Raw genomic sequence first — 11,200 nt, forward strand, 5'->3', positions numbered from 1 at the left:
TTAACCTGCAGGCTTCCTTCTGCCAGGAATAGTCACCCCTCTCGGGCTTGCATCCTTCCTGATGGACTCGGCAAATGGCTCTATGCAGCACACAAACTAGGCAGGAGAGGGAGGGCAGCCCTGCCTGGCTCCAGATCTAACTGGGAAGCGAGCTGATTCCCACCCATGCATCCCCAATTCGTACCAGCTCACCAAGCTGGAAATGACATTGTTTACTACCCACCAGCTAGTCCTCCACCCTCCAGGGCACAGCAAACACCGTTACATTCATGATACAATCTCTCTTAACATTGCAATGGTGTCACATACCCATAGAAAACGACAAACAGAGATGAGGGAGGGAGCAGAGAAGTGAGAGGCAAAGAGAGTGAGAAGAGAGAGACAGAAGAGGAGGGACAGACACACTGTCTATGCCTATGAGAGAGAGAGAGCTGTGAGGGCTCACTAGGCTGAACACATCCCTAAATGATGAACCAAAATTCAGAGACTGATCTATAGTCATATGACACTGTGGGGATGGCATTTCAAACCCATGGCCAAAGGAACAATGATGGGAACAATGTCGAGGTGAGTTCTTCCTCTATACCTAACACTATTTTGTCCCTGTCCTGGGAGTGTTTGATGAGGATGGAGTGGAGGGAGATCTATTCTTATCAATCCCAGGATTGTTCCTGCCCTGGATGTATACAGTTGGCATTACATGTGGCATTACAGAGGCAACATTTCTCTTTGTATAGCTTCTGCTGTCATTGCCCTGTCAATTTTGGTGGGAGATGGATAAAATGGAGATGTCTGAGTCCTTGAAGTGTGAGCTGAAATGGGTTGCTGGAAAAGCGCAGCAGGTCAGGCAGCATCCAAGGAACAGGAGAATTGACGTTTCGGGCATAAGCCCTTCTTCAGGAATGAGGGAAGTGTGTCCAGCAGGCTAATATAAAAGGTAGGGAGGAGGGACTTGGGGGAGGGGCGTTGGAAATGTGATAGGTGGAGGGAGGTCAAGGTGAGGGTGATAGGTCAGAGTGGGGTGGGGTCGGAGAGGTCATGAAGAAGATTGCAGGTTGGAAAGGCGGTGCTAAATTCGAGGGATTTGACTGAGACAAGGTGGGGGGGAGGGGAAATAAGGAAACTGGAGACATCTGAGTTCATCCCTTGTGTTTGGAGGGTTCCTAGGCGGAAGATAAGGTGCTCTTCCTCCAACCGTCGTGTTGCCATGGTCTGGCGATGGAGGAATCCAAGGACCTGCATGTCCTTGGTGGAGTGGGAGGGGGAGTTGAATTGTTGAGCCACAAGGTGGTTGGGTTGGTTGGTCCGGGTGTCCCAGAGGTGTTATCTGAAACGTTCCACAAGTAGGCGGCTTGTCTCCCCAATATAGAGGAGGCCACATCGGGTGCAGCGGATGCAATACAGGATGTGTGTGGAGGTGCAGGTGAATTTGTGGCGGATATGGAAGTGTCCTTTGGGGTCTTGGAGGGAAGTAAGGGGGGAGGTGTGGGCGCAAGTTTTGCATTTCTTTCGGTTGCAGGGGAAGGTGCTGGGAATGGAGGTTGGGTTGGTGGGGGGTGTGGACCTGATGAGGGAGTCACGGAGAGAGTGGTCTTTTCGGAACGCTGATAGGGGAGGGGAGGGAAATATATGCCTGGTGGTGGGGTCCGTTTGGAGGTGGCGGAAATGACGGCTGATGATACGCTGTACATGGTGGTAGGTGAGGACCAGTGGGGATCTGTCCTGGTGGTGTTTGGAGGGGCGGGACTCAAGAGCGGAGGAGCGGGGAGCGGGAAGTGGAAGAGATGCGGTGGAGGGCATCATTGACCACGTCAGGTGGGAAATTGCGGTCCTTGAAGAAGGAGGCCACATGGGTTGTACGGTTTTGGAACTGGTCCTCCTGGGAGCAGATGCGGCGGAGATGAAGGAATTGGGAATATGGGATGGCGTTTTTCCAGGGGGCAGTGTGGGAGGAGGTGTAGTCCAGGTAGCTGTGGGAGTCGGTCGGTTTATAGTAAATGTCCGTGTTGATTTGGTCGCCTGAAATAGAAATGGAAAGGTCTAGAAAGGTGAGGGAGGAGTCTGAGACAGTCCAGGTATATTTGAGGTCGGGGTGGAAGGTGTTGGTAAAGTGGATGAACTGTTGAACCACCTCGTGGGAGCACGAGACAGCGCCGATACAGTCATCGATGTAGTTGAGGAAAAGGTGGGGGGTGGTGCCAGTGTAGCTGCGGAAGATGGACTGTTCCACATATCCTACGAAGAGGCAGGCATAGCTGGGGCCCATGCGGGTACCCATGGCTACTCCTTTGGTTTGGAGGAAGTGGGAGGATTGGAAAGAGAAGTTGTTTACGGTGAGGACCAGTTCAGTCAGTCGAAGGAGGGCGTCAGTGGAAGGGTACTGGTTGGTACAGCGAGAAAGGAAGAAGAGGAAGGCTTTGAGTCCTTCGTGAAGGGGAAGTATGAAGTATGAAGCAAGCTCCATTAAACAATCCCTGGATGTTAGACTAACACGGGACATTCACACACAGAGGTCAGCTTCCGTCATTCTGTACAGAAACCACCCTGAACCCCTCGATTGGATTCCAGTCTGAAACTCACTCCCGCATATCTGGTATTCTTTATGTAAAACACCCCGAGACCCTCAATTCAATGTGGACATTATTTCAGTTTTCTGATTTCTGTTCATTAAACAGCCATAATCAAACTCACTCAGTCCCATTTAGTTCCCATTTCTAAAAGGAGATTCTACCTCATTTGTTTTCTTTTTGACTGTTTTCATTTCTATCTGTATCTAAATGATATTCAGTGTCACTATTTCTGGGGTTAGTGTCTATAGTTTAAACATCAGACATCGCAGTTTTCAGCATTACACTGTCCAGTGTCACAGTCAGACCTCACAGTTTCTAGTGATAGTGTCCAGAGTGACAGTGTTGTAACCGGACTGAGAGTGTCAAGCGTTGGAGTGTCCGGACTGACAGTGCCATACAGGGAGTGACAATGTCCAGAATTATTGTGACCGGAGATACGGTGTCCGGAGTGACAGTATCACAAAGAAAGTGACAGTGTCCAGAGTTGTTGTGCCGGAGGTACAGTGTCCGGACTGACAGTTTCACAGAGGAAGTGACAATGTCCAGAGTTATTGTGTCCAGAGGTAAGGTGCCCGGAGTGACAGTGTCATACAGGGAGTGACAGTGTCCAGAGTAATTGAGCCCGGAGGTATGGTGTTCGGACTGACAGTGTCACACAGGGAGTGACAGTGGCCAGAGTTATTATGCCTTGAGGTACTGTGTCTGGCGAGACAGTGACATACAGGGAGTGACAATGTCCAGAATTATTGTGCCCGGAGGTAAGGTGTCAGGAGTGACAATGTCCAGAGTTATTTTGCCCGGAGGTATGGTGTCCGGACACACAGTGTCATACAAGGAGTGACAATGTCCAGAGTTATTGTGCCCAGAGGTAATGTGCCCGGAGTGACAGTGTCATACAGGGAGTGACAGTGTCCAGAGTTATTGTGCCAGAGGTACGGTGTCCAGAGCGCCAATGTTCCGAGTAATTGTGCTGGAGGTACGGTTTCCGGAGTGACAACGTCCAGAGTTGTTGTGCCTGGAGGTACGGTGTTCTGAGCGGCAATGTTCCAAGTTATATTGCCCGGATGTACGGTGTCCGGAGTGACAGTGTCATTGAAGGGAGTGACAATGTTCAGAGTTATTGTTCCCGGAAGTAAGGTGTCCAGAGTGACAAAGTCCAGAGTTATTGTGCCCGGAGGTAAGGTGTCAGGAGTGACAATGTCCAGAGTTATTGTGCCCGGATGTACGGTGTCCAGAGTGACAATGTCCAGAGTTATTGTGCCCGCAGGTAAGGTGTCCAGCCTGACAGTGTCACACAGGGAGTGACAGTGTCCAGAGTTATTGTGCCTGTAGGTAAGGTGCCCGGAGTACAGAGACATACAGGGAGAGACAGTGTCCAGAGTTATTGTGCCTGGAGGCATGGTGTCCGGCCTGACAGTGTCATACAGGGAGTGACAGTGTGCAGAGTTATTGTGCCTGGAGGTAAGGTGTCCGGAGTAACATTGTCATACAGGGAATGACATGTCCAGAGTTGTAGTGCCTGGAGGTAAGATACCCGGAGTAACAGCGTCATACAGGGAGTGACATTGTCCAGAGTTATTGTGCCTGGAGGTAAGATGCCCGGAGTGACAGTGTCATACAGGGAGTGACAATGTCCAGAGTTATTGTGCCCGGAGGTAAGATGCCCGGAGTGACAGTGTCATGCAGGGAGTGACAACATCCAGAGTTATTATGCCCGGAGGTACGGTTTCCGGAGTGACAATGTCCAGAGTTATTGTGCCTGAGGTACAGTGTCCAGAGCACCAATGTTCCGAGTTATTGTGCCGGATGTACGGTGTCCGGAGTGCCAAAGCTCCGAGTTATTGTGCCTGGAGGTACTGTGTCCGGAGCGGCAATGTTCCAAGATATTGTGCCCGGATGTACGGTGTCCGGAGAGCCAATGTTGCGAGTTATTGTGCCTGAAGGTACGGTGTCCGGAGTGACAGTGCCATTGAAGGGAGTGACAATGTTCAGAGTTATTGTGCCCGGAGGTACGGTGTCCAGAGTGACAACGTCCAGAGTTATTGTGCCCGGACGTAAGGTGTCAGGAGTGACAATGTCCAGAGTTATTGTGCCTGGAGGAACGGTGACAGGACTGACAATCTCCAGAGTTATTTTGCCCGGAGGTACGGTGTCCAGAGTGACAATATCCAGAGTTATTGTGCCCGGAGGTACGGTGTCAGGAGTGACAATGTCCAAAGTTATTTTGCCCGGAGGTACGGTGTCCAATGTGACAATATCCAGAGTTATTGTGCCCGGAGGTAAGGTGTCCAGAGTGACAGTGTCATACAGGTAGTGACAGTGTCCAGAGTTATTGTGCCCGGAGGTACGGTGTCCAGGGTGACAATGTCCAGAGTTATTGTGCCCGGAGGTAAGGTTTCAGGAGTGACAATGTTCAAAGTTATTTTGCCCGGAGTTACGGTGTCCAATGTGACAATACCCAGAGTTATTGTGCCGGAGGTAAGGTGTCCGGACCGACAGTGTCATACAGGGAGTGACAGTGTCCAGAGTTATTGTGCCCGGAGGTAATGTGTCCAGCCTGACAGGGTCATACAGGGAGTGACAGTGTCCAGAGTTATTGTACCTGGAGGTAAGATGCCCGGATTGGCAGTGTCATACAGGGAGTGACAGTGTCCAGAGTTATTGTTCCTGGAGGTAAGATGCCCGGAGTGACAGTGTCATACAGGGAGTGACAGTGTTCAGAATTTTTGTGCCAGATGTACGGTGTCCGGAGTGCCAATGTTCCGAGTTATTGTGCTGGAGGTATGGGTTCCGGGGTGACAATGTCCAGAGTTGTTGTGCCTGGAGGTACGGTGTCCTGAGCGACAATGTTCCGAGTTATTGTGCCCTGATGTACGGTGTCCGGAGTGCCAATGTTCCGAGTTATTGTGCCTGGAGGTACGGTGTCCGGAATGACAGTGTCATTGAAGGGAGTGAAAATGTTCAGAGTTATTGTGCCCGGAGGTACGGTGTCCAGAGTGACAATGTCCAGAGTTATTGTGCCCGGAGGTAAGGTTTCAGGAGTGACAATGTCCAAAGTTATTTTGCCCGGAGGTAAGGTGCCCGGACCGACAGTGTCATACAAGTGGTGACAATGTCCAGAGTTATTGTGCCTAGAGGTACGGTGTCCAGAGTGCCAATGTTCCAAGTTATTGTGCCTGAGGTACGGTGTCCAGAGCGGCAATGTTCCAAGTTATTGTGCCTGATGTACGGTGTCCGGAGTGCCAATGTTCCGAATTATTGTGCCTGGAGGTATGGTGTCCGGAGTGACAGTGTCATTGAAGGGAGTGTCAATGTTCAGAGTCATTGTGCCCGGGCGTACGGTGTCCAGAGTGACAATGTCCAGACTTATTGTGCCCGGAGGTACGGTGTCAGGAGTGAAAATGTCCAGAGTTATTGTGCCCGGATGTACGGTGACCGGACTGACAATGTCCAGAGTTATTTTGCCCGGAGGTCCGGTGTCCAGAGTTACAATGTCCAGAGTTATTGTGCCCGGAGGTAAGGTGACCAGAGTGACAATGTCCAGAGTTATTGTGCCTGGAGTTACGGTGTCCGGAGTGACAGTATCATACAGGGAGTGACAATGTCCAAAGTTATTGTGCCTGGAGGTACGGTGTCCAGAGTGCCAATGTTTCGGGTTATTTTGCCCGAAGGAAAGGTGTCAAGAGTGACAATGTCCAGAGTTATTGTGCCTGGAGGTACGGTGTCCGGAGTGACAGTGTCATTGAAGGGTGTGGCAATTTTCAGAGTTATTGTGCCCAGAGGTACGGTCTCCAGAGTGACAATGTACAGAGTTATTGTGCCTGGAGGTACGGTGTCCAGAATGCCAATGTTTCGGATTATTGCACCCGGTGGTACCATTTCCGGAGTGACAATGCCCAGAGTTATTGTGCCTGGAGGTACGGTGTCCGGAGCGCCAATGTTCTGAGTTATTGTGCCTGGAGGTACTGTGTCCGGAGTGACAGTGTCATACAGGGAATGGCAATGCCCAGAGTTATTGTGCCCAAAGATACACTGTCCGGAGTGCCAATGTTCCAAGTTATTGTGCCTGAGGTACGGTGTCCAGAGCGCCAATGTTCCGAGTTATTGTGCCGGATGCACGGTATCCGGAGTGCCAATGTTCCGAGTTATTGTGCCTGGAGGTACGGTGTCCAGAGCGCCAATGTTCCAAATTATTGTGCCCGGATGTATGGTGTCCGGAGTGCCAATGTTCCGAGTCATTGTGCCTGGAGGTACGGTGTCCGGAGTGACAGTGTCATTGTAGGGAGAGACAATGTTGAGAGTTATTGTGCCCGGAGGTACGGTGTCCAGCGTGACAATTTCCAGTGTTATTGTGCCCGGAGGTACGGTGCCTGGACCGACAATGTCATACAAGGGGTGACAATGTCCAGAGTTATTGTGCCTGGAGGTAAGGTGCCCGCAGTGACAGAGTCATACAGGGAGTGGCAGTGTCCACAGTTATTGTGCCTGGAGGTATGGTGTCCGGCCTGACAGTGTCATACAGGGAGTGACAGTGTCCAGAGTTATTGTGCCTGGAGGTAAGATGCCCGGAGTGACAGTGTCATACAGGGAGTGACAGTGTCCAGATTTATTGTGCCTGGAGGTAAGATGCCCGGAGTGACAGTGTCATACAGGGAGTGACAGTGTTCAGAGTTTTTGTGCCAGAGGTACGGTGTGCAGAGCGCCAATGTTCTGAGTTATTGTGACCAGATGTGCGGTTTCCGGAATGCCAATGTTCCGAGTTATTGTGCAGGAGGTACGGTTTCCGGAGTGACAATGTCCAGAGTTGTTGTGCCTGGAAGTACGATGTCCTGAGCGCCAATTTTCCGAGTTATTGTGCCTGGAGGTACGGTGCCCGGAGAGACAGTATCATTGTTGGGAGTGAAAATGTTCAGAGTTATTGTGCCCGGAGGTACGGAGTCCAGAGTGACAATGTCCAGAGTTAATGTGCCCGGAGGTAAGGTTTCAGGAGTGACAATGTCCAAAGTTATTTTGCCCGGAGGTACGGTGTCCAATGTGACAATATCCAGAGTTATTGTGCCCGGAGGTAAGGCGTCCGGACCGACAGTGTCATACAAGTGGTGACAATGTCCAGAGTAATTGTGCCCGGAGGTAAGGTGATGGACCGACAGTGTCATACAAGTGGTGACAATGTCCAGAGTTATTGTGCCCGGAGGTAAGGTGCCCGGAGTGACATTGTCATACAGGTAGTGACAGTGTCCAGAGTTATTGTGTCTGGAGGTACGGTGTCTGGAGTGACAGTATCATACAGGGAGTGATAATGTCCAGAGTTATTGTGCCTGGAGGTACGGTGTCCAGAATGCCAATGTTCCAAGTCATTGTGCCTGAGGTGCGGTGTCCAGAGCACCAACGTTCCGAGTTATTGTGCCAGATGTACGGTGTCCGGAGCGCCAATGTTCCAAGTTATTGTGCCTGGAGGTACTGTGTTCGGAGTGACAGTGTCATACAGGGAATGAGAATGTCCAGAGTTATTGTGCCCAAAGATACGCTGTCCAGAGTGCCAATGTTCCAAGTTATTGTGCCTGAGGTTTGGTGTCCAGAGCGCCAATGTTCCGAATTATTGTGCCGGATGTACGGAGTCCAGAGCACCAATGTTCCAAGTTATTGTGCCCGGATGTACGGTGTCTGGAGTGCCAATGTTCCGAATTATTGTGCCTGGAGGTATGGTGTCCGGAATGACAGTGTCATTGAAGGGAGTGTCAATGTTCAGAGTTATTGTGCTCGGACGTACGGTGTCCAGAGTGACAATGTCCAGATTTATTGTGCCCGGATGTACGGTGACCGGACTGACAATGTCCAGAGTTAGTTTGCCCGGAGGTATGGTGTCCAGAGTGACAATGTCCAGAGTTATTGTGCCCGGAGGTAAGGTGACCAGCGTGACAATGTCCTGATTTATTGTGCCCGGAGGAAAGGTGTCAAGAGTGACAATGTCCAGAGTTATTGTGCCGGGAGTTATGGTGCCTGGACCGACAGTGTCATACAAGGGGTGACAATGTCCAGAATTATTGTGCCTGGAGGTAAGATGGCCGGAGTGACAGTGTCATACAGGGAGTGACAGTGTTCTGAGTTATTGTGCCAGAGGTACGGTGTCCAGAGCGCCAATGTTCCGAGTTATTGTGCCCGGATGTACGGTGTAATGAGCGCCAATGTTCCGAGTTATTGTGCCCGGATGTACGGTGTAATGAGCGCCAATGTTCCGAGTTATTGTGCCCGGATGTACGGTGTCCGGAGTGCCAATGTTCCATGTTATTGTGATTGAAGTACGGTGTCCGGAGTGCCAGTGTCATTGAAGGGAGTGACAATGTCCAGAGTTATTGTGCCTGGAGGCACGGTGTCCGAGCGCCAGTGTTCCGAGTTATTGTGCCTGAGGTACGGTGTCCAGAGTGCCAATGTTCCGAGGTATTGTGCCGGATGCACGGTGTCCGGAGTGCCAATGTTCCGAGTTATTGTGCCTGGAGGTACGGTGTCCAGAGCGCCAATGTTCCAAGTTATTGTGCCCAGATGCATTGTGTCCGGAGTGCCAATGTTTCGAGTTATTGTGCCTGGAGGTACGGTGACCGGAGTGACAGTGTCATTGAAGGGAGAGACAATGTTGAGAGTTATTGTGCCCGGAGGTACGGTGTCCAGAGTGAAAATTTCCAGAGTTATTGTGCCCGGAGGTAAGGTGTCAGGAGTGAAAATGTCCAGAGTTATTTTGCCCGGAGGTACGGTGTCCAGAGTAACATTATTCCGAGCTATTGTGCCGGAGGTACAGTGCCTGGACCGACAATGTCATACAAGGGGTGACAATGTCCAGAGTTATTGTGCCTGGAGGTTAGGTGCCCGGAGTGACAGTGTCATACAGGGAGTGACAGTGTCCAGATTTATTGTGCCTGGAGGTAAGATGCCCGGAGTGACAGTGTCATACAGGGAGTGGCAGAGTCCACAGTTATTGTGCCTGGAGGCATTGTGTCCGGCCTGACAGTGTCATACAGGGAGTGACAGTGTCCAGAGTTATTGTGCCTGGAGGTAAGATGCCCGGAGTGACAGTGTCATACAGGGAGTGACAGTGTCCAGATTTATTGTGCCTGGAGGTAAGATGCCCGGAGTGACAGTGTCATACAGGGATTGACAGTGTTCAGAGTTTTTGTGCCAGAGGTACGGTGTGCAGAGCGCCAATGTTCTGAGTTATTGTGACCAAATGTGCGGTGTCCGGAATGCCAATGTTCCGAGTTATTGTGCTGGAGGTACGGTTTCCGGAGTGACAATGTCCAGAGCTGTTGTGCCTGGAGGTACGGTGTCCTCAGCGCCAATGTTCCGAGTTATTGTGCCCTGATGTACGGTGTCCGGAGTGCCAATGTTCCGAGTTATTGTGCCTGGAGGTACAGTGTCCGGAGAGACAGTGTCATTGAAGGGAGTGAAAATGTTCAGAGTTATTGTGCCCGGAGGTACGGAGTCCAGAGTGACAATGTCCAGAGTTAATGTGCCCGGAGGTAAGGTTTCAGGAGTGACAATGTCCAAAGTTATTTTGCCCGGAGATTCGGTGTCCAATGTGACAATATCCAGAGTTATTGTGCCCGGAGGTAAGGCGTCCGGACCGACAGTGTCATACAAGTGGTGACAATGTCCAGAGTTATTGTGCCCGGAGGTAAGGTGACGGACCGACAGTGTCATACAAGTGGTGACAATGTCCAGAGTTATTGTGCCCAGAGGTAAGGTGCCCGGAGTAACATTGTCATACAGGTAGTGACAGTGTCCAGAGTTATTGTGTCTGGAGGTACGGTGTCTGGAGTGACAGTATCATACAGGGAGTGACAATGTCCAGAGTTATTGTGCCTGGAGGTACAGTGTCCAGAATGCCAATGTTCCAAGTCATTGTGCCTGAGGTACGGTGTCCAGAGCACCAACGTTCCGAGTTATTGTGCCAGATGTACGGTGTCCGGAGCGCCAATGTTCCAAGTTATTGTGCCTGGAGGTACTGTGTCCGGAGTGACAGTGTCATACAGGGAATGAGAATGTCCAGAGTTATTGTGCCCAAAGATACGCTGTCCAGAGTGCCAATGTTCCAAGTTATTGTGCCTGAGGTATGGTGTCCAGAGCGCCAATGTTCCGAATTATTGTGCCGGATGTACGGAGTCCAGAGCACCAATGTTCCAAGTTATTGTGCCCGGATGTACGGTGTTCGGAGTGCCAATGTTCCGAATTATTGTGCCTGGAGGTATGGTGTCCGGAGTGACAGTGTCATTGAAGGGAGTGTCAATGTTCAGAGTTATTGTGCTCGGACGTACGGTGTCCAGAGTGACAATGTCCAGACTTATTGTGCCCGGAGGTAAGGTGACCAGAGTGACAATGTCCTGATTTATTGTGCCCGGAGGAAAGGTGTCAAGAGTGACAATGTCCAGAGTTATTGTGCCGGGAGTTATGGTGCCTGGACCGCATGTGTCATACAAGGGGTGACAATGTCCAGAATTATTGTGCCTGGAGGTAAGATGGCCGGAGTGACAGTGACATACAGGGAGTGACAGTGTTCTGAGTTATTGTGCCAGAGGTACGGTGTCCAGAGCGCCAATGTTCCGAGTTATTGTGCCCGGATGTACGGTGTAATGAGCGCC

This window comes from Chiloscyllium punctatum, chromosome 6, assembly GCF_047496795.1.
Source record: "Chiloscyllium punctatum isolate Juve2018m chromosome 6, sChiPun1.3, whole genome shotgun sequence".
In the NCBI taxonomy this organism is placed as follows: Eukaryota; Metazoa; Chordata; class Chondrichthyes; order Orectolobiformes; family Hemiscylliidae; genus Chiloscyllium; species Chiloscyllium punctatum.